General features: G+C 36.1%; 1 long non-coding RNA gene and 1 pseudogene across 4 annotated transcripts in view; both read right to left on the bottom strand.

Annotated features, from left to right (window-relative positions):
• The window catches only part of LOC140632707 (uncharacterized), a 668,295-nt gene that overhangs the window by 301,600 nt on the left and 345,104 nt on the right, over nt 1-21,591 (bottom strand). The gene's annotated exons all lie outside the window — the stretch shown is intronic.
• LOC140631683 (transmembrane protein 125-like) lies at nt 1,407-20,169 on the bottom strand (annotated as a pseudogene).

Below are 21,591 nucleotides of genomic sequence, written 5' to 3'. Positions count from 1 at the left end.
TTTAGGGTAATTGTGGCCTCCTGGCATCTGGCTCTGCTGCTTGGCTTCTGAAGACTGTATCTGTTTCTTGTACTATCATCCCTGACCTACACGAGGAGGCCACCACTGAAATTCTGATGCTGGTATCTCACTAGCATCACTAGCACATTGATGATGGCCTTGGGGAAAATGTGACCTCTGGGTCATCCTGCAGAACATAATTGTCTACTGGATCTTCTGGCGTTACATAAATCATGGACTCTAGCATGGCTTCTTTGTTCCTTCCTTTAACACTTGATATATGGCAACCCAGGCATTTCTGCTTCCTTTAGTGCTGGCCATCACTTCTCTATGGCCTCCAAGAGTCACCAGAGCAGCAAGTTTGCTCCATCTCCTAGAGTCTTTGCTAGGATATGCTTTGTCCCAAGAAAATCAACTGCCCCACATCAACAGTACTTGCTTACATAGGATTACATTCTGGCCTCTTTGATGAAGCACATTCAAAGTCCCATCACAAAGGTATTCTTCTGACTTAAACCAGCATATACTATCTAATTATTTGAACTCATTCAATGTATAAAGTCTACTTCCTTCTTTATCAGGCCCAATATGGCTATTCTAGGACTTATCAGCCTATGGCCAGAAGTGAAGAAAAGGGCAATTCCTGAGGGAATCACCTGTTTCCTTGGGAGGAGATTTTTTCTGTTTATTTTGTTTCAGCAGCCACCATTTTTATTGCACATCTGCCATGTGCCCAGTCCTTCCATACTAGATGTCATTGCATCCTTACCAATCAATTACCATGACCATGACTACAACCATGATCTTCAAGAAACTGAGGCTCAGAAAGCTTAAATCACTTGCCCAAGCTCCCCAGCTGGTAAGTAATAGAGGGGGAATCCAAATCCAGAACTGTCACACTCCAGAGCCCATGTTCTTTCCACTTTGCAACCAGTTATTCTCCTCAATGAAGGGTCTCTGTGGTGGCAATGAATCATTCTTGTGGAAATCCCTAACAGGTGTCATAGGGTGAGTTTAGACTCAAAGAATTATGGCAATAGGGGTCAAGAATCTTCAGAGATCCTAGACACTTCTTGGCCTAGAGACCCCAGATATAGACAGGAAGATTCTGATAGTTCTGTGAGCAAAAAAACAAAGTTCCAAGGAAACATACATTTACCTCCCCATGGTGTGATTATGTGGGTTCACACAGGCTCTTAGTCACATATCACTCAATCCCACAGAAGGGCTATATTGTTCTGGGAATGTGTACACACCCACATATATTCACTATTCCCTTCTTGCTCGTGCATGAGCATACATGCACACACATTCACACACAAACACACACACACACATACACATTCATGCCCTGGCACAGATATGCGAACACTGAGGCAGGTGGTAGGAAAGAGGCTCTTGCTGTATCAGATGAGGATGATGATGCTAGATGTGGTCTCATGACACTAATGAGCAGACAACCATCCTGAGATGCTGAAGACTCTGCCATTGCCAACACGGTCACTGTGGGTGGAGGGAGTGGCCAAACAGATGCGAAGGCAGTGTCCACTCACACTCACATGATACAGCAGCAAACCCAGCAGCAAGAACAAAGGCAGAGCAAGCTAGGCCCATGAACAGCAAGGCAGCCAATGGCTGAGCAGGGGCAGTGACCAGGCCAGCCAGCATTAGGCCAGTGACCAGCAGCAGCAGCACAGGGCCACTGAGCAGCACCCTGAGGACACTGACAGCTCCACAACTGCATATTAGGGAAACATAGTGGGGCTGGTATGTGTAATTCATGTCCTGAGTGGTTGAGCTTATCATTTGCTTAACCAGAACCAGCAGGGGCAGCAGGCAGAAGTAGTGCCTTCCACCAGCCACCATTTAATCAAGCAGCTGCTGGTGGAGGACAGCAGTGCTGTTCCACTATGCCACAGCCCACTACAAGTCCTGCAGCAGAAATGATAGGTCTTTGTCAGGAAAGGTAGTCTATCTCTGAACCCCATAATGCTCATAGGCAAATGTAGATACATCCTCAGAGTCCTGTGCCAAGATATTTCCATCTCATGTTTTAGGGCCCCCAATTTTTCCAACCAGCACCTTGGCCTTGGTATAACAAAGCAGACCATTGAGTGATCATTCAACTATCTCTGGAATTTTGCAGATCCTCAGCCCACTGCACAGCTCTGTCTGTGCTTTCACTACGAGAGATGAGCTCTTCATAAGATACAAAAGCTTGTGGACAGCCTTCATTCAGTCCCTTATTATCCCTCTGGAGGGTATCAATATAACTTGGAAGTAACCAGCCAATTCCACTAATTTTGTAGGCACTGTTAACCCAAAACTTTCAAATGTCTGAATCCTTAAATTTTGCCACAGCATTGACCTCCACCTTGATATTTTCCTGTCACCACTAATGAAATTCACCATCACTGTAACCTTGAGCAATTGTAATACTGATTGTACAAAGAATTAGTGTTGCTTCATCTGCCAAACAGGACAACATCCTCTTCCCCACCAGGCAATGAGTAAGCCAGTCCAAAGTCCCTGTCTTATTGCTTGTTTTGTTGGATAACTCCCAATATCACTTGTGTTATTTGGATACTCTGAGAAGCACATGATACCAAGATAGAATTAGCTATGCAAAGATTTATTAAGGAAAACATCTGTGAGGGAAACTTGAAAAGAAGCCCTTATGAGGGAAGAGAAAAAACAGAAAAGCTGGGTACAAGGGTAGTAGACAGCATGAGGGTTTTAAGAAAGTTTGACCAAATTGTTGGCACAACCTGAACCCATCAGAGGAGTCCTGTGTCTCCAATATTGGGCCTGCCTTAGTAACCTTCAGTTTCTATAGCACATTTCTGACTCATGAGGCAAATATGCTTTCTTTGATTGTTAAGTAAGTTACTGGGCTAAAGTGTTTAGTTTCATTGAAACTTAAAAGTAAGCAAAAAAATATAGAGACTTTATATGTATCTTAAATTTATAGCTCCCTTCATTTTGCTATGCATATGTCATTGCCACAATTGCTATATTCTCTTGTTCTATAATTTTAGTCTTTGAAGTCCTCAGAGGTAAGACATTATATAAATGATCTATAATTAAATTATCACCCACAAATTGTTTTGTTGAAAATACTAGATGAATCAATGTGGGGTGGGGATTGTAAGTGATTTTTTAAAAATAATCTGTTTTCAGCTATAAGTTAAACATGATTAAAACACAAAAATTTTGTGGCCAAATAATTAATCACTCTTCCTATGGTAGTACATCAATGCAGATATCATTTGGGTTTTTAATTTTTTTAAGTAATCTCTACATACAATGTGGGGCTTGAACTCACAACCCCAAGATCAAGAGTCACATACTCTACTGACTGAGACAGCCAGGCATCCCTCCTTTCTTTTAATATAATGACTAGATAGTTCCATATATTACTCAGTACTCATCAAGATAAGTGTGCTCTCAAGTTAGAGGCTGGGAAGATGGCAGAGTAAAAGAAACCTAAGCTCACTTCATCCCATGGCTTCAACTAGATAACACTCACATCAGCATAAATAACCCAGAAAATGACCCAAAGATTGGCAGAACAAACTCCACAACTAAAGATAGAGAAGAGGCCATATACAAGAGGGTAGGAAGAGAGTTTACTCCTCACAGGAGGGGGAATAGATGGTCTATGGCTATCCGTGGAGTGCAGAGATGGGAGAGGGCCACAGGTGTGGAAAAAGGCAAGAAACATACTATCACACAGAGGGACTTAAAGCCTGGAATTTTATAAATCAGTGGGCTCTGTTTTAGGAAAAGGCAGAGAGCAATAGGAAGCCAAGTCCCACCCTTAAAGAGATAGCGCAAAAAAACAGCCCTAGGAGATAGAGTGTAGAAACAGCAGTTTGAAAAACACCTGCAGCATAAGGGAGGGAGAGCAGTTTATCCATTCCAAAGAATGTCCTAGAGAGAGAAGCAAAGGAGCTGGCAGGTGCTATCTCCCTCCCCTTTCCCCCCAGCACAAACGCATAGCCACCTGAGAGAAGCAGCACAGTTCCAATGCTTCCAACTAACTTGCTTACACCAAGCCCTGCCCCACTGCACTTGGGTGGATCTGCCCTTTGCAGTTATGAATGCCTCAGTTCCAGCTGAGTCCCTTCACCCAGAAGACTGGCCCAAAGCTTGCCAACACTGCATTTCCCCACCTGTGTGTTTTGCAGGGCCTCAGTCCTACCAGCAGTGGTGGTGGTCCCTGCAGGAAGAGGAGGTCTACCTTGTTAAAATTGCACACCCTGCCTACACAACGCAGATGCCAGAAATGGCTTTGGCACATCTCATTTCACAAGCAGACCTACTCATACCTTGTTAAAACTGCAAGACCCACACTGGCAAGGGACCACATTGCCCATGATAGGTAAAGAGACCTTCTACAGATGACTGAACTAAAGGAAAAAGTGGACATGACAAAACAGCAGGGTTCATCCAAGACACATAGGAGACACCCCCTGAAATTCCACATTCTGGGGAACAGGGAATCCTATAATTCACGGCACTACAGGACTTATCTTTCATAAGACCATTACTTTCAAGAGCAGGATATATCACTGACTTTCCTGACACAAAGAGGCATGCACAGAGACTTAAACAAAATGAGATGGCATAGTAATTTGTCTCAAATGAAACAACAGGGTAAGGCCACAGCCAGAGATCTAAGTGAAACAGGTATAAGTAACATGCCTGATAGAGAATTTAAAGTAGGAATCATGAAGATACTCATCGGACTTGAAAAAAAGAGTGGAGGACATTAATAAAACCCATAACATAACAAAGCAATAAAAAAGAGCCAATCAGAGATGAAAAATACAATAAATGGAGGTAAAAATATGCTAGATGGAATAAACAGCAGGCTAAAGGAAGTAGAGGAATAAATCAGTGACCTCGAAGACAGAGTAATGGAAAGGAATCAGGCTGAGCAGGTGAGAAAAAAATATTATATAAAAGGAGACTAGACTTAAGGAAGTCAGCAACTCCATCAATTATAATGACATTTGCATTATAAGGATCCAAGAAGGAGAAGAGAGAGAAAAGGAGGCAGAAAATTCATTTGAGTAATAGCTGAAAACCTCCCTAATCTGGGAAAGAAAACATATCCAGATCCAGGAGGCACAAAGATCCCCCAACAAAATCAACCCAAGGAGGTCCACACTAAGACACAAGGTATGTAAAATGGCAAAGAGTAGTGATAAAAAGATAACTTTAAACAATTTTTAAAGTGGTTATATGTTAACTATACTGGAATAAAGAAAAGAAAAGAAGAAAACAGAAAAGAAAAGAAAAAGAAAAGAAAAGAAAAGAAAAAAAAGAAAAGAAAAGGAAAGGAAAGAAAAGGAAAGAAAAAAGGAAAGAAAAGAAAAGAAAAGAAAAAAAAGAAAAGGAAAGAAAAGAAAAGAAAAGAAAAGAAAAGAAAAGAAAAGAAAAGAAAAGAGAAAACGCTCCAGCTAACTTGCACACCCTGCCTACACAGGCAAGAAAAGAAAAAAGAAAAGAAAAGGAAAGAAAAGAAAAGGAAAGAAAAGAAAAGAAAGAAAAGAAAAGAAAAGAAAGAAAAGAAAAAAGAAAAGAAAAGAAAAGAAAAGAAAAGAAAAGAAAAAAAAGAAAAGAAAAGAAAATAAGACAGTTATATACAATGGAGAGCCTATAAAGGTATCAGTAGGTTTTTCAGCAGAAACTTTGCAGGCCAGAAAGAAGTGGCACGATACATTCAAAGTGATGAATGGGAAAATCCTGCAGCCAAGAATACTCTATCAGTCAGAATAGAAGAAGAGATAAAGGGTTTCTCGGACTAAAACTAAATGGGTTCATGACCACTCAACCAGCCCTACAAGAAATGTTAAAGCGAACCCAAAGAAAAGATCCTAAGTAAGAGTATGAAAAGTAGGAAATACAAAAGCAGCAAGTATATATGTAAAAATCAGTCAAGGGTTCACAAAATAAGAGGACATTTATTATATAAATATAAAATATGACACCATTTACCTAAGACATGGAGGGGAGAGGAGAAAAGAATTGGTTCAAACTTAAGTGATTATCAACTTAGTACAGACTGCTAAGTGCAGAAGAGGTTATACACAAACTTAGTGGTAACCATAAATCAAAACCCAGTAATAGATATGCAAAGAATAAAGAGAAAGGAATCCAAGTATATCACAAAAGAAAGCTAGTGACAAATGAAAGAGGGCAAGAAAAGGATCAGACAAAAACAACAGAAACAGCCATAAGATGAGCTATAAAATGGCAATAAAAACATATATATCAATACCTACTTTGGATGTAAATGGACTAAATGCTCCAATCAAAAAGACATAAGATGACAGCATGAATTTAAAACAAACAAACAAACAGGGACGCCTGGGTGGCTCAGCGGTTTAGCATCTGCCTTTGGCCCGGGGCATGATCCTGGGGTTCTGGGATCAAGTTCCACATCAGGCTCCCTGCATGGAGCCTGCTTCTCCCTCTGTCTGTGTCTCTGCCTCTCTCATTCTCTCTCTCTCTCTCTCTCTCTCTGTGTCTCTCATAAATAAATAAATAATAAATAACAAATAAATAAACCAAACAAACCAAAACAAGACCTATCCTTTTGCTGCCCATAAGAAACTCATTTCAGACATAAAAACACATGCAGATCAAAAGTGAGGGAATAGAGAAACATTTATCATGCAAATGGATGTCATTAAAGTGATACTTATAAGTATCAAAATTGGACAAAATTGACTTTAAAATGAAGACTGTGGGATGCCTGGGTGGCTCAGTGGTTGGGTGCCTGCCTTTGGCTCAAGGCATAATCCTGGGATCTGGGATCGAGTCCCACATCAGGCTCCCTGTATGGAGCCTGCTTCTCCCTCTGCCTGTGTCTCTCATGAATAAACAAATAAAATCTTTAAAAAAAATGAAGACTGTAACAAGAGACAAAGAAGGATATGCTATATTAATAAAGGGGATAATCCAACAAGAAGATATAACAATTATAAATATCAAAGATAAAATAAAAATTTGAGGTAGGCCTGTATTGCTATACGGTTTCCTTTTAGAATCTCTTTCACTGCATCCCAAAGATTTTGGACTATTGTGTTTCATTTTCATTTATCTTCATGTAATTTTTTTATTTCTTGAGTTTCTTGGTTGACCCATTCATTGTTTATTAGCATGTTATTTAACCTCCATATTTTTGTGCTCTTTCCAGATTTTTTCCTGTGGTTGATTTCTAGTTTCATAGTGTGGTCAGAAAAGCTGCATGGGATGACTTCAATCTTTTTGAGTTTGTTGGAACTTATTTTGTGGCTGACTATGTGATCTATTCTGGAGAATACTCTGTGTATACTTGAACGTGTATTCTGCTGTTTTAGGATAGAATGTTCTGAATATATCTGTTAAATCCATCTGGCCCAGTGTGTTATTCAAAGCCACTGTTTTCTCATTGATTTTGATTTTCTGTTTAGACTATCTGCCCATTGATGTGAGTGGTGTGTTCAAGTTCCCTACTGTTATTGCATTACTATTGAGTTCCTGAAACTATTGGTTAGTTTCTTGATTAACTGTCTTATGTTTTTAGGTGCTCTTGTGTTGGGTGCATAAATAATTAAAATTATTTTATCTTCTTGTTGGATCATCCCCCAGATACCATTTCTATAGACTTACTGCAAGCTTCAATCATTCCATCAACTTTTCTGTACTTTTTTTTCCTATTGTCATATTCATCTCTGCATAGAGGCTTGGAACAGGTGACTTTACCTGCATTTGCATCTTAAATGGAATTTCATTTGGTTGTGTTAGTTTCTGTCAAAGTGCCATGCTCACATGATTCAGCACTAAACACCTAGAGACCAAAATGTGTCTCAACACTCAAAATTATCTCAGTTATTACTTTTGCAAGATTATCATTTCATATTTGTTTTCTTTTGTTACTCTTACTATATCAAATATTTCCACTTTTACTTGGATTTCTACATTATATGCACAATATATGTAACATCCTAGTCACATTATACCTAAGATATGTCCTTAATGATACAAATGTTTCTGGCGGGTGACTCAAAGAGGATAAGAACTTGTATAACCAAAATCAGTTTTCTCCTGAGTGAAATTCACATGTCTGTCTTTTCAAATGATTTCGGAGAAGATAATAAACCTTGTCAATACACTACCATTGATTCCACTTGTCTGGTAACATTTTATAAGAATGGCCCAACTCTAAAGAAATGATCAAATCAACCATGAAAAACTCCACACAGACATTAACATTGGCATTAGTATAGCAGAAAATGACGTAGTCTGCTCTTTTTCAGTCAGAGAGACATGACCTTAAATAAGACACATTTTCAGTAAGTACCATGATTAGTTAATTTCCTTTCAATTCCTTAAGAAGAGAAGGGATTTATTACAAATGGAATTCCCATTATGAGTCATGTACTTTACCAATTCTCAATGCAAACTTCGCAGATTGAAATACGTATATATGAGTCACATGTACTCCCTTTATTGGTTGCAGTATATCTGCTTGTGCTCCTGTTATAGGAACATGAGTGGGATCATGGATGGAACTCAACAACCCCTTTTTTAGACTTTTAGTTTTAGGTCTGAGGTAGAAGCCACTCTGAAAAAAAAAAAAAAAGATTCCATCTCTCATCTTCATAGGGTCCTACCTAGTTCATGCTTAACCTTTAAGGGAAAAAGCAATTACAGTCAAGGGAACATACTCACATCCCTTAGGAGTTTACATATTAAGGAAGACAGAGGAGGCTCACCCAAAAAGGAGTCTGAGCAGCAGCAGCAGAACCAAGTAATAATCAAAGAATGTAAATGAGTCTCTATGTCTTTCCATTTATTCTCATTTTTAAAAACTACTTAAGCCTACATGCCACAATGGTGACATTATCGTGTTTCTGAAAATTCCATTTTCCATCTCAATATAGGCAGCCCAAGGTTGAAAACCTTGGGAGAAAGTCTTATATATCACCTTAATGAGTAACAGCCTTTAAAAAATATTCCCTTACTGTGTAAAGATCCTTAATTCATTGTAGGAGAATATCTCACTAGCTAAAATTCTTTGTAAAATACTATGAACATGCATTTATCTGATAAAAAGGATTCACAGCTTTCATTAAATCCTTGTCAGAACTATAAAAACAACCACATTAAATAAATTAAGTATTATCCTTGTACTTTCTTTGTGTTTGCTCCCCATCCCCACCTTGTTTCCTGTCATATTTTACTTTGTAAAATTTACTGTTGTAGAATTTCTGCAGCACTGTGGAAGTATTTGCTTTTGAATTTCTTGACCTGAAAGTCTAGTACAACTTTTACTTTTCCTCAAATCCACATCTTTGCTTTACAAAGATTCTTTCACCTCTGCTTCACTGAGAAGATGTCATATGAGGTGATCATTCCAATTTAAAAGTGCTTTTTCCCTAAAAAAAGATAATTTCCTGTTTCTCAGATGACAAGTTCCTCATGTTCTCCAATATTTATTTACCCATTCAGAACATCCATCACATTTCTTCATGTTCCTGAGGATGCCAGCTATCACACTTAACTACATTCCCTCCAGTCTCATCAATTCTACCTATATCTTAATGTAACTTGTTACTTTCTTGTGAAATTCATCCTTTCCTTTCTCCTATACCAATACATACTTCAGAATTTACACCAATCAAAAGACCAAATAGAATGAGTCTAACTCTTTCAACAGCGAAGAAGGCGTAATTAAGTCTCATGTTAGCATAATATGTTACACTATACCGCAATAGGGATCAGAGAAGTATAATTAAAGTAGCAGTGCTGCTCAGTTATTCACTTAAAAATTAGCAAAAACTTTTTAAAATATGTTTATACCAATGTAGGTGTGGGTAAGTGCAGATTGGTACTTAATCTGTTGGTGACACCATACTTAAAAATAAACTAAAAATGGATAAAAGACCTGAATGTGAGACCTGAAGCCTGAAAAATCTGAGAAGAGAACACAGGCAATAATTTCTCTGACATCAGCCATACAACATTTTTCTAGATATGTCTCTCCCAAGGCAAGAGAAACAAAAAGTAAAAATTAACTAACTGATGGGACTACATCAAACTATGATTTTTGCACAGTGAAGGAAAACATCAACAAAATTAAAAGGCAACCTACTAAATGGGAGAAGATATTTGCAAATTACATATCAAATAAGGGGTTAATATCCAAAATATGTAAAAAAATAAATAAATAAACCCTCTACAACTCAACACAAAAAAAGGAAAAAAAATCTATTAAAAAGTGGGCAAATGAACTAAATAGACATTTTTTCAAAGAAGACATACAAATGGCCAACAGACACATGAAAGGATGCTCAACATCACTCATCTCAGGGAAATGCAAATCAAAAATCACAATGAGATATCATCTGACACCTGTCAGAATGGTTAAAATAAAAAAGACAAGAAATAACAAGTGTTAGCAAGAATGTGGAGAAAAATAAACCCTCATATACTGTTGTTGGCACAGCCACTGTGAAAACAAAATAGAGGTTTCTCAAAAAATTAAAAATAGAAATACCACACAATCCAATAATTCCACTACCGGGTATTTACCTGAAGCAAATGAAAACACTAATTTGAAAAGATATATGCACACCTTTTTTAGTGCAGTATTAGTTAAGATAGCCAAGATATGGAAGCAACTTAGATGTCTATCAATAGACAAATAGATAAGGATGATGTGGTGTACACACACACGCTCACTCACTCACACAGAGGAATATTATGCATCCATCAAAAAGATGTGATCTCACCATTTGCAACAACATAGATGGACCTAGAGGATATTATGCTAAGTGAAGTAAGTTAGACTGAAAAACACAAATACTATATGACTTCACTCATATATGGAATCTAAAAAACAAAACAAATGAATATACAAATGAAAAGCAGAATCAGAGCTGTAAATATGGAAACAAAGTATTAACTATCAGAGGGGAGAGGAATGGGGGAGATGGGCAATATGGGTGAAGGGGAGTCGGAAATACAGGCTTTTAGTTATGGAATGAGTAAGTACAGATTAAAAGGCACAGCATAGGCAATAGAGTCAATGATACTATAATAGTATTATAGGGTAGCAGATGGTAGCTATACTTGTGGTGAGCACAGCTTACCTACGAGTTGAACCACTACGTTGTACACCTGAAATTAATGTAACATTGTCAACTATACTCAAAACAAATTTTTCAAAGAAATCTGCTGGTGACAATGCAAATTAGTAGTCTTTCCGGGGAAACAAAATGGCCATATGCTGAATGTGCCTTTTCAGGATATAAGTCTTTATTTCAAAATGTCACTTTTTCAGATTCATCTTGTAGAAAAACATATTAGACAAGTGCGAAAAGATGAATGCATGAAGATGTTTAATTTAGCACTAATTTTAAAAGCAAAATTAGTAAGCAATCTAAATGATAAGGAGTAGGGAGTAAATAAAATAACTTTGATACAAGCATACGAGAAAATATCATGAAATTTTAAAGTTATATTTTAAAATGCATTTACTTGACCTACAAAATGCTTAAAATATATTATAAAACACTCTGCATAGCACCTGTGTTTTAAGACTGTATCTCTAATGCAAATCTGGAAATCCGTAAGCCAAAATATTAACTTTTCTTTTTATTCTAGATGGTAGAACTCTGACTTATTTTCTCTTGCATTGTATCATTCTATAATTTCTAAATCTTCTAAGAAAAAAAGCTAGGTTTGTATTTATGACAGGAAAAAAATCAGAAAAAAATAAGTGCTATTTTAAAATAAATTCCAAAAAGAGGACTGAAAATCTACAATAAAAAAAAATTGACCAAAAAAAAAAAGAGAAAGATTTTGAAAAATTCATAATTGAAAAAGATTTTAAATGGAAGGTCATCTTGTTATATAATTTGTAAAATCTACAGCTAGTGATAGAAGAACATTAAGGCAAACCTTCCGGTTCTAAAGCTACTGTTTTTGCAGGTCTATGTAAACTAAAATGTTTCTGTTCAAAGTAGTGCCAGTATAAGGAAAGCAATGGTTTATTTTTTCTTTGTTTGTTTCAAGTTGTTATTTAAATTTCAGTTAGTTAACATACAGTGTGATGTTAGTTTCAGAAGCAGAATTTAGTGATCATCACTTACATATAGCACCCAGCGCTCATCACAAGTGCCCCCCTTGATACCTATCACCCTTCCAGCCCATTCCCTCCACCCACTTCCCCTCCAGCAACCCCCAATTTGTCTTCTAGAGTTCAGAGCCTCTTTTATGGTTTGCCTTACCTCTCTCTCTCCCATTCTCTCTCTCTCTTTTTTACTTCATGTTCATTTGTTTTGTTTCTTAAATTCTACATATGACTGAAATCCTATGTTTTCCTTTTCTGGCTGACTTATGTGGCTTAGTTAGCATAACACACTCTAGCTCCATTCACATCACAATGAATATCAGGTTTTCATTCTTTGTTATGGCTGAGAAATATATATATATATATATATATATATATATATATATATATATAATACATATTATTATATATATATATTTACCACAAGTTCTTTATCCATCCATCAGTTGACGCACATTTGGGCTGTTTCCATAAATTGGCTATGGTTGATAATGCTGCTATACACATGGGGTGCATGTGTCCCAAATCATTATTTTTGTATTCTTTGGGTAAATACCTAGAAGTGCAATTGCTGGATCATTCTATTTTTAACTTTTTGAGGAACATGTACATACTGTTTTCTAAACTGGCTGCACCACTTTGCATTCCCACCAACAGTGCAAGAATGGGTCCCGTTCCTCTGCATCCTCATCAATATCTGTTGTTTCCTAAATTATTGTAGCCATTCTAACAGGTGTGATGTGGTATCTCATTGTAGTTTTGATTTGTATTTCCCTCATGACGAGTGAAGTTGAGTATTTTTTCATGTGTGTTGGCCATTTGTGTCTTCTTTGGAGAAATGTCTGTTGATGTCTTCTTTCCCTTTCTTAACTGGATTAGTTGTCTTTTTGATATTAAGTTTGGTAAGTTCTTTATAGATTTTGGATACTAACCCTTTATTGGCTATGTCATTTACAAATATCTTCTCCTATTATGAAGGTTGCCCTTTAGTTTTGTTGATTGCTTCCTTCATTGTGCAGAAGCTTTTTATCTTGAAGTCCCAATAGTTCATTTTTGCTTTTGTTTCCCTTGCTTCAAGAGACATGCCTAGTAAGAAATGGCTATGGCCAGGGTCAAAGGTTACTGTCTGTGCTCCTCTAGGATTTTGATGGTTTCCTGTCTCACATTTAAGCCTCTCATTCATTTTGAATTTATTTTCATGTATGGTGTAAGAAAGTGGCCCATTTCATTCTTCTGCATGTCTCTGTCCAGTTTTCCCAACCACCATTTATTGAAGAGACTTTTTTGCCATTGAATATTCTTCCCTGTTTTGTCGAAGATTAGTTGACCATATAGTTGTGGGTCCATTTCTAAGTTTTCTATTCTGTTCCATTGATCTATGGCTCTGTTTTTGAGCCAATACCCATAATAGTGGCTTGATCACTACAGCTTTTACTATATCTTGAATTCCAGAATTGTGCGTCCACAGCTTTGTTTTTCTTTTTCAAAATTTCTTTAGCTACTCAGGGTCTTTTTGGTTCCATACAAATTTTAGGATTGATTGTTCTAGTTCTGTGAAAAATATTGGTGGTATTTTTATAGGGGTTGTATTATGTGTTGATTGCTTTGGATAGCACAGACATTTTAACAATATTTGTTCTTCTAATCCATGAGCATGGGATGTTTTTCCATTTCTTTGTGTCATCTTCAATTTTTCATCAGTATTCCATTATTTACCGAGCACAGATCTTTCACCTTTTTGGTTAGGTTTATTCCTAGGTATGTTATGGTGCAGTTGTAAATGGATCAATTCCTTGATTTCTCTTTCTGCTACTTCACTGTTGATGTACAGAAATGCAACAGATTTCTATACACTATTTGTATCCTGCAACTTTATTGAAATCATGTAGCAGTTCTAGAAATATTTTGGTGGAGTCTTTCAGGCTTTCTACTTAGAGTATTGTGGCATCTGCAATGGAAGTTTTGGAACCCAAAACTTCCAGTACTATGTTAAATATCAATGGTGAGAGTAGATATCCTATCTTGTTCCTAACCACAGGGGAAAAGCTCTCAGCCTTTCCCCACTGGGGATAATATTCTCTGTGGGTCTTTTATATATGTTTTTTATGATGTTGAGGTATATTCCTTTTAACCCTACTTGTTGAAAAGCTTTTATCAAAAATGGATGCTGTACTTTGTCCAATGTTTTTTCTGCATCTATTGAGAGGATTATATGGTTCTTATCCTTTCTTTTATTAATGTGGTGTATCATATTGATTTGTGAATACTGAACCACCCAGGAAGCCCAGAAATAAATCCCACTTGATCATGGTGAATTATTCTTTTAATGCTTGCTAATATTTTGTTGAGAATTTTTGCCATGTTCATCAGGGATACTGGCCTCTAATTCTCTTTTTTTAGTGGGGTCTTTGGTTTTGGAATCAAGGTAAGGCTGGCCTTGTAAAATGAGTTTGAAAGTTTTTCACTCCATTTCTATTCTTTGGAATAGTTTGAGAAGAATAGGTACTAACTTCTTTAAATGTTTGTTTGGTAGAATTTACCTTGGGAAGTCATCTAGCCCTAGACATTTGTTTGGTGGGAGATTTTTGATTACTGATTCCATTTCTTTGCTGGTTATTGGTCTGTTCACGTTGTCTATTTCCCCCTTTTTCAGTTTTGGTAATTTATATGTTTCTAGGAACTTACTCATTTCATCCAGATTACTCAAATTGTTGGCATACAATTTTTTATAATATTTTCATAATTTTTTGTATCTCTGTGGTGTTGGTTATGATCTCTCCTCTTTCATTTGTCATTTTATGTATCTGGGTCCTTTCTCTTTTCTTTCTGATAAGTCTGGCTAGGGGTTTATCAATTTTATTAATTCTTTCAAGAACCAGCTCCTGGTTGCATTGATTGGTTCTACTGTCTTTCTATTTGTTTCTATATCATTTACTTTTGCTCTAATCATTATTATTTCCCTTCTTCTGCTGGCTTTAGGCTTCATTTGTTGTTCTTTCTCTAGTTCTTTTAGGTGTAGAGTTAGGTTGTGTATTCAAGATTTTTCTTGCTTCTTGAGCTAGGCCTGAATTGCTATAGACTTCCGTCTTATGACTGCTTTTGCTGCATCCCCAAGGTTTTGGATCAGTATGTTTTCCTTTGTTTCCATATGTTTTAAAATTTCTTCTTTAATTTCCTGGTTGACCCATTCATTCTTTAGTAGGATGTTCTTTATCCTCCATGTAGGTGTGGTCTTTCCAAATTTTTTCTTGTGGTTGACTTCAAGTTTCATAGAGTTGTGGGTGGAAAATATGCATGTTATGATCTCAATCTTCTTTGTATTTGTTAAGGCTTGATTTGTGACCCAGTATATGATCTATTCTGGAAAATGTGCCATGTGCACTCAAAAAGAATGTGTATTCTGCTGCTTTAGGGTGAAATGTTCTGAAGGTATATGTTAAGTCCAACTGGTCCAGTGTGTCATTCAGAGCCACTGTTTCCTTGTTGATTTTCTGCCAGCAGTGACTTAATTTTAGAAGTTTTCTTCATTTATCAAAAATATTAGAGTCTTGGGGGAAGGGATGACATGTGATTTTAAAAGTTTAGTTATCTTTAGGAAAAGATAATCAGTTTTCTTTAATAAGATAAAAAAATTGAATGATTTTACAAATAGATGAAAACACAAAATTAATGGGAGTCTGTAAATTTCAAAATAAGTACATACTTATTAATTATATTAAAATATTTAAGTAGAATATTTTCTCATTTTGTTACCCAGGACCTCAATTAGTTAATAACACTCAAATAACGTAATGTCCTAAATACAGATTAACTGCATACTTTCTAGTTGGGAAGTCCTCTTAAAAAAAAAAAATTTATTCCACTTTAAAAATAAATTGTCTACTTCTAAAATTAAAAGGAATGTTTTCCTGGCCTTTAAAAAAACGTCATCTTTGGTACTCTGATAGATAGATAGACATACATTAATTCATATATATATATATATATATGTTATATATATATTCTCTATCAAAATAATTTTTTAAATCGAGAAAGCAGGTAATTAAAAATAGAATGTTGTATTCCTTAACCAAAAAGTAATGGATTTAGCATCAAGACACAGATGTTCATTTGTTTGAGCTTCTAAAGGTTTAGATAATACCAGAGTTTCTTTGTTTTCCCAAAAATCTTCTTCTAATGACATCCCAGGAATTTGGTCATTCCCCATACTTCTAGAGAGCCTATGCTTTTCATAAACCCTGCTGAGACTCCTCTAGTCTAAGCGAAATGATTGGCATGGCTGGAGAAAGAGTGCACTAGAATCAATGGTGCTAAGCTGGTTCTGCCTTGCTACAAGAGCAATCAAAACATGCCTAAGAAGGGTATATAAAACGTGCATTCTGGCAAAGGGCAAATGATAGTTAACAATTATACCCACACAGATGAAGGAATTTAAAGAAGCAGTCCTATTACTCAAAAATACCCATCCAAATCATGACTGCTAAGAAATTCCAAGGAATTTAAGAAAATCTAAACATCTCCCAAAGAGGCACATAGTTTTAGTGATAGGAAAACATTTATACTTCATTACTTTTTTAAAGAATCCTGCTAGCAAAAGACATCAATATTTGTTTGAAAATAGGATGAAAGCCATATTTGGCAGAAGCACATTTGAAATCTTTCCAGAATGTATTTTTGTTCTCAATGGAACAACAGAACTTGGCCTTTCTCCAATTTTAGAAAGGCACACACATATTCATATATGTACATGTTTATATAAAAAAAATGAAAAGTGTAACTTTAACGGATATTCCTCCTCCTTACCTCACCCAAGTCATTTTTTTCCCCCAATAGATGCATAGACACAATTAATTATTACTTAGATAGTTATGAGAGCTGTATTGATGCTTTGAAGGGCTGTTTTGGGGTGAGATGGAGATTTTGTCAAGTGTCCTTTGCTAAATGTGCTTTTATATATAATATGTATTTATGCAAATATATAGCTTATAAATATCATGTTGTGTCAACTGAAACTTATTTATTTATGTTTAGAAATATGTCTTTGAGAACTTTCCATTTTGAGTACTTATATCTGTTCTTCATAACTATGAAGGTCTATTACATAATATTAGCTGATATTCTTTGAACACTTATGTGCAAGACATTTTTGTTGCTTTACTGTGTTGTTTCCTTTAATTGTCACAAATAGGTGAGATCCTCTTATCCTTGCCATTTTACAGATGAGAAAATAAAGTCACAGAAAAGTTTATTTACCTCCCCAAGGTCACACTGTAAGGAGACAAAAGAGCTGGGTTATAAATCCAAATGACCTGATTCTTCTCTACAATATTTCAGAGGATTCTTTATAAATATCTAACATTCCTTAATAATATTCCCTCATCAGTTTATGTTTTTTTTTAAATTAACATTGCTGCAGTAAACATCCTTATCTCAAACTCTTTATGTATATAAGTGAGCACCCCCTAACGTACACACCTAGAATTGCAATTCCTAGTGGAAAATCAATCATTGGCCATCCTTCAGTATTTACTCCCCCCCCCCCCCAATGCAAAATGTGCTTTTATTAAAGCACAGGAACAGGACCTGTGGGCAGAAAGAGGTGCACTTGTAAATGTGAGGAGGACTGTATACTCTTTAGTTAGTGGGAGGTAAGGATAAGTGAGTCTCTAAGGAATTTTGTATGTTGAAAGTGAGGTTTGCAGAGGCTACTGTATCAGACAGACCTAGGGTCAGGTTATGTTTTTCTACTTAGGCTTTTTTTGCGAAAAGTCTCTCTAAACATGCTTACTCATATGTGAAATGAAAATACTGACAACAGTTACCTCAAAATTTTGTTGGAGATTAGATGAATTAATGCATGCAAAGAATTTAATACAGTGCCTAATACATAGTGAACATTCATGATAATTATCATTATCAACTTCAATGGGAAACTGCTGAATCCTAAGTCTACCCTCATTTTATGACTCGTACATTATCCCTTCCCATTACATTGTAAGCAATCATTTCTTTTTTCTGTCTGTCTCTCTCTTTGGATATTGAGTTTCCTGATAGAAGGGACTATAGTTTCTATACATACCTGCAAAAGTACCTGGAAGGTGCCTAGTATTATTCATGTTTTAGGAATAAACAAATAATGGAGGTGCAGAAAACAGATCCCAAAGTGCTGTAACTCTTCCATAGCTTTCTGATCATCTCATCTAAGAATCTCTGAACATATTAATTTCTTTACATTCCCTCCATTCAAACATATCCAATTTCCTTTATCACATTATTTTCTGAATCAGCATATTTTTTAAAAAGATGAAAAAGAGATAACTGATTTTAAAAAACCTAAAACCTCTCTAAAATATATAATTGGGCCAAAACAAAAGCAACCAAAAAAATTTGACTCTTAGTGCTCTGATCTGATCAAGATGCAACCGTTCAGGCTCTTCAGGCTACAAAGTAAAAGCGTGGCTCCAGCTCTCTCATTTAGTCATGCACATTGACCAAAATAAGTGGCGAGTGAGAAATTTCCATTCATTCTCCGTTCTATAGACACAGCATGAAGTTGTTGCAGTTTGTTTTATTGTCTGCCTGGAGGAAAAGTCATTCTGTTGTTTTAATAATACATTGAGATGGTTTAATGATGGATGGGGTTTCAGAGCTCTTAATAAGCTTACCACAATGACTACCATAAGCTGAACCTGTGTAGCTGTAACAAGTTCAGAGATGAAAAGAGGCAAAGACGAGAAGAAATGCCGGCTAATTTACAATGAACATGCTAACATCACTTATGACTTTATCATATGTTTTCACATTTTGTTTCATTAATTTTGTAGGAGTTTTTTCTGTCCTCTTTTCCTGTCTACTTTTTATTCTCATTTTGTTCATCTCATTATACTTTGTGTGTTCATAACTGACTCCAACCTCTATATTTGGAAATTCTGCTGTCATTTGAATAAAACTTCAGGATTCATTCTTATTAAGGTTAAAGGAAAAAAAATATTTGAAGCTGAATGTGTGTGCTTGCCGAAGTACAAAAGTGAAATGAAATGTAGGGAAAGTACCAAAAATGAAAATAAAAAAAAAAAATACACGAGTGCAGGGAATTGGAAGTGGTCTGGGTTCCATTTGCCTGATATGCATAACTCCTCCCTTTTACCACAGGTGTTACCATTCTGCATTCAGATGTCACATAACTTGTTAAAAGAAAATTGTGAGAAAATGAAAGGATGCAATAGAGAGTTAGAGACTAGGTTCAATCTCGACATTCATTTTCAATATTGGGCAATAAAGGGGTTAGCTCACAGAACCTAGAGAAAGCATTTATCCAGAGTGCAATAATAGGGCACAAAGAGACAAGGCATAAAAAAGAACAAGAAGCAGAGTCCTGTCCGTGATCAGGTGCAAACTTGGAAAGGAGCTCTGGGAGCTTCTGCCAAAAAAGCAATACCGTATGGCAGAGGCAGATGTCCAAATGGCCCAAATAATCAGCCCCAATCCTACCATCACGAACCCAAAACACCCATTACGGGTTGGTGCACAGCAACCTTGATCCAGTGCCCACTGTGATGTGCTCCAACTCTACTTTCAAAGAACATGGTTATTTCTGACTTCTCTCCTACTAACCACTACACTAATGAATTGTTCCTTTAACTGTCACGCAAGATCTTGAAAGAAATAATTACTTTAGTAAAGAGAAATATTAAAATTGCATTTTTGATATCATAAAAAAAAACTCCCATTGCCATATATCAAAGTTCCAAAACAAAAGTATAATTAGTTGGAGCTCTGGTGGAAAACATGTGTAGAGTGAAGTCCTTACATTAGGGGTAGGGCCTTAGTTCTGCAGAATTGGTACACCTCTCAGCGTAGGATATGCCCCTATCTTGCTTTCCTCAAGATGCTTGTCTCATGTAAGGTTCTCAGTTGTTTTGCATCACTATATAGCTATTTTCTATGACCAATACCAAACCACAGCATGCCACGCATTTCCTTATATTCATATTGATAAATATTTTCATAGAAGTCTTAGTATATCTTACCGCCATTTTTCAATTTTACAGACCTTGTATAGAATCTATATTCATTAAACCTCTATGGCTCTAAGCACAGTTACTCCTACTTGGACACACTCAAAGCCAAAACATATGGTGATTCATTAATTTCCAGTTGGTGTTGTGTACATGCTCTCAGTTAACTTATGGCTTGGACAGGTTTGCTTTCTAAGTTGCTTTCCAACCACCAAAGAGTTAACTGATTATACTGAGTTCTTGGATAGTCCTCTAAAGTAGCTTCCCGAGTTGCCACTAAGTTATATACACATTTCCAGGTCAGTAAAGTATGGTTTACTAAAGCTTTTATTCATCCATTTACACATTAGTTACTGAACCCACATTTATGGTGAGGCAGTGTAATAAGCCCGAGGTTGTGAAGACAGCTTAATCACATTACAATCTGGGGAAGAGAAATACATGCATAAATTCATGGGTACACACTGTAAAAAGGATACCACGGAAGAACAAAGGAATGGTCAGTTCTACTTGGGGAGATGGAGTGGCCATTTCTATAGCTCAAGGATTCCTGGGGTACCATTAAAAGAATTTCAGATGCAGCTACAGTGTGTATGATTAAACTGAACCTCTGAAGATACAGAGTAATGTCCAGAATAGAATATTCAATGAGCTCTCCAGAACTTTGTCCTCATCCCTATCCAGGTGGATTCATAGTTTGCAAAATGTTGATCTCAATCAGGAAAATAAAGACAAATATGTTTCCTACTGGCTCTTCCAGACACTCCCCTAGTCTCCTCACCACTGTGTTTTACCTCTGTGTCAGAATGCAGTAAATTCAATCTTTCCAGTGAATAGTTAATAGCTATGCTCACTTTAGAAGAAAGTCAATGAAATATGTGCATTTTGTACATTCTCACCTGCTAGAATTATACTTAGATAAATTTTTGTATATTTATTCTTCTTTAAAGTTATTCTCTTTTAAAAAGCATATTCTCAAATCATTTCATCAATATAAAATTTAAAATATTACATATTAAATATTCTCTGTGAAACACATCTTGGTACTATAGCTCCTCATCTTTAATCCTTCAAACAAATTCAGGATAAAATTGTAGCACTACGGTAAGAATTCCTAATGCTTTCTATTAAAAAGTTTTTGATGATTTTCATTTTCTCAGAAATGCAAATTCCATTTTGTGGTGACTTTTTTGTTTTTAAAGTAATCATCAGTAGAATTAAGTCATTTCTAGTTGTCAGACACCCAAAGACTAGTAACAGAACATTTGTTAGCTGTTTCATAGGATTCTCAAGTTAAGATTGATATAATTATTTACAGTATAAAATCTCTAAAAAGCATGAAATTCTATTTTATATCCTTATCTTCCTGGAAAATTGATCAGTTGAGATAGTTCATATTCTATTTCCTTTAAGAAATAAAGTCAGTAAATAAATATTAGA

Source organism: Canis lupus, chromosome 4 (assembly GCF_048164855.1).
Source record: "Canis lupus baileyi chromosome 4, mCanLup2.hap1, whole genome shotgun sequence".
In the NCBI taxonomy this organism is placed as follows: Eukaryota; Metazoa; Chordata; class Mammalia; order Carnivora; family Canidae; genus Canis; species Canis lupus.
Note: the sequence above shows the minus strand (reverse complement) of the source record. Positions and strands in the feature narration are given on the sequence as shown.